The sequence below is a fragment of the Triticum urartu genome, chromosome 2A, assembly GCF_056163025.1.
Source record: "Triticum urartu cultivar PI428250 chromosome 2A, HENAU_Tu73, whole genome shotgun sequence".
Lineage (NCBI taxonomy): Eukaryota > Viridiplantae > Streptophyta > Magnoliopsida > Poales > Poaceae > Triticum > Triticum urartu.
The window spans coordinates 134,254,055-134,257,385 of record NC_141874.1 but is presented as its reverse complement, the minus strand read 5'-3'; positions in this window follow the sequence as shown (position 1 = coordinate 134,257,385).

Genomic DNA, 3,331 nt, shown 5'->3' with positions numbered 1-3,331 from the left:
AAAACCAAAAGAGGTCGAGTTCATACCAGCTTTTCTCATCTTAGTCAGTCCATCATATATCATCATAATTTCCTTTCACTTGCATGACCGAACGATGTGAATAATAATAATAGTGCACATGCATTGGACTAAGCTGGAATCTGTAGGCATTCAATAAACAGGAGAAGACAAGGCAATATGGGCTCTTTTGTCAGATCAACAATAATGCATATAAGAGCCACTTCAACAATTTAATTATGGTCTTCTCCTATCGACCCCCAAAGAAAAGAAAAGAAATAAAACTATTTACACGGGAAAGCTCCCAACAAGCAAAAGAAGAACAGGAAATCTTTTTGGGTTTTCTTTTTAATTACTACTACAAGCATGGAAATTAAACTGATTAAAAGCTACAACTATTTTTTTTGCTTTTTCTTAAGGTTTATTAAACACACAAGAAGAAAGCATAAAAAGGAAAATAAACTAGCATGGATGATACAATGAAAAAGTATGAGCACTGACATCTAGCAATGAGTGTGTGAACATAAATGTAATGTCGGTAGGAAATACGTACTCCCCCAAACTTAGTCTTTTGGCCTAAGTTGGTCTATGGCCACGGCTGGCCTGGCGGATATCCATAATAGTAGTTGGGGTCGTACTGAGAAGAAGAAGAGGAAGACCCTGATTGCCACTGACTGACAATCATCTCCGGATCCCACTGATAATTAGACTATCGTGAAGGATCAACTTGTGGTTCCGGCTATGGCTCCATGGCTGGTGCAGGGTTCCGGTAGGCGTGAATAGCCTTCAACGAAACAAGGTACTAGCCTACAGATAAATCAAACAAAGAAGGAGCAGGCAGGGTAATAGTCTCAGGATGATGTTTATTAAAGAACAATCGATATTTAAGCTCTCCTTCCCTATTCTTAACAATAAAATCATGTGCCACCATACTTTTATAATCTAGATAAACACGAGGCAACACCTTTTCTTCCTTCTCATAATGCCTAATAGGTATGTTAAAATGTGCAGCTAGGCGTGAAGCATAGATGCCTCCAAAGATGGGGCCCTTTGTACGGTTCAGACTTAACCGTTTGGCAATAATGCCGCCCATACTAACAGAGTTATCACCATATAAACCGTGGAGCAAAATAATAATACCAGGGATACTAAGGTTTCCACAGTTTCTGCGACCAATTAAGCAACGACTAGCAAATAATGCAAAATAACGTAAAACAAGAAAATGTATGCTAGTGATTCATGCATCGGAAACCTTCCTTGTTTCCCCTACAGTGATAGTATCAATAACCCCCCCCCCCCACACACATCATCACGATGTGGTTCTTCTGTCTTGCCCTCAAAAGGGACCAAAAAAACCCGACAAAAATCATAAAGTGACATCTCCTTATGCTCATCATATAAATAAAACTCCACCGTAGGTGGTGAGCTCCTAGAATGGAAATGAAAGTTTTGCACAAAGATATTTGTGAGTAAGAGATATTGATCGCATTGGTCTTGGAGGAAAGCGGTAAGGCCTGCATTCTTAGCCAATTCATGAAAATCTTCATAAATCCCGGCTGCTCTCAAGAAATCCTCGGAAGGCCATTCACACGCCCGAACCTCCGCGGTGCGCGGCAGATTATACTTAGGCTTCGGTGCCTTTTCCTTCGAGCTTTGGCCTGATGAGCCCCTCAAAAGTCTCCTCATCATTTTCTGAAAAATTCTGAAATTTTTAGTAACTTCAAAATAAAAGTAAACCAAACTCAATAAAATTGATAGCAACTACTCCTACAAGTGCCTAGGGCCTATATCATGCATCAAAACTACTTGGAACCATATAAATTTGACATGCAAGCTCAAGAACAGGGTCACCCAAGCAGCAAAAATTTGCAATGAATAAAGCACTAGAACAAAAACTAATTGGACCAATGGAGGAGTCACATACCAAGGAACAATGTCCCCAAGCAGTTTTGTGAGAGGTGCTTTGAGAAAGGAGATCGAAAATGGTAGCAAAACAAGCTTGGACTCGGGTTTGAGCTGGTTATTCGTGTTTGTGGGAGGAAGAAGGAGTGTATGGGTGCAGGAATAAGTGGATGAGGGCCACCGTGGGCCCATGAGGCAGGGGGCGCCCTCCACCCTCGTGGGCAGGTGGTTGACCCCCCTGCTGTGTTCTCAGTGCCAAATATTCTCAAATATTCTAGAAAAATCATATTTAAATTTCAGGGCATTTGGAGAACTTTTATTTTTGAGGTATTTTTATATTGCACGAATAATCAGATAACAGACAGAAAAATATTTATTTTTATTTGATTTAATATAAATAACAGAAAGTAAAAGTGTGGTACAGAAGGTTGTGCCTTCTAGTTTCATCCATCTCATGATCATCAAAAGGAATCCACTAACAAGGTTGATCAAGTCTTGTTAACGAACTCATTCCGAATAACATGGAACCGGAGAAATTTCGAATAACACTATGTTACCTGATGTCTACTACACAACCTTCTTCTTATAGATGTTGTTGGGCCTCCAAGTGCACAGGTTTGTAGGACAGTAGCAAATTTCCCTCAAGTGGATGACCTAAGGTTTATCAATCTGTAGGAGGCGTAGGATGAAGATGATCTCTCTCAAGCAACCCTGCAACCAAATAACAAAGAGTCTCTTGTGTCCCCAACACACCCAATACAATGGTAAATTGTATAGGTGCACTAGTTCAGTGAAGAGATGGTGATACAAGTGGTATATGGATGGTAGATAATAGTTTTTGTAATCTGAAAATATAAAAACAGCAAGGTAACTAATGATAAAAGTGAGCGTAAACGGTATTGCAATGCGTTGAAACAAGGCCTAGGGTTCATACTTTCGCTAGTGCAAGTTCCCTCAACAATAATAACATAATTGGATCACATAACTATCCCTCAACATGCAACAAAGAGTCACTCCGAAGTCACTAATAGCGGAGAACAAATGAAGAGATTATGGTAGGGTACAAAACCACCTCAAAGTTATTCTTTCCAATCAATCCGTTGGGCTATTCCTATAAGTGTCACAAACAGCCCTAGAGTTCGTACTAGAATAACACCTTAAGACACAAATCAACCAAAACCCTAATGTCACCTAGATACTCCAATGTCACCTCAAGTATCCGTGGGTATGATTATACGATATGCATCACACAATCTCAGATTCATCTATTCAACCAACACATAGAACCTCAAAGAGTGCCCCAAAGTTTCTACCGGAGAATCACAACGAAAACGTGTGCCAACCCTTATGTATAGGTTCATGGGAGGAACCCGCAAGTTGATCACCAAAACATACATCAAGTGAATCACGTGATATCCCATTGTCACCACAG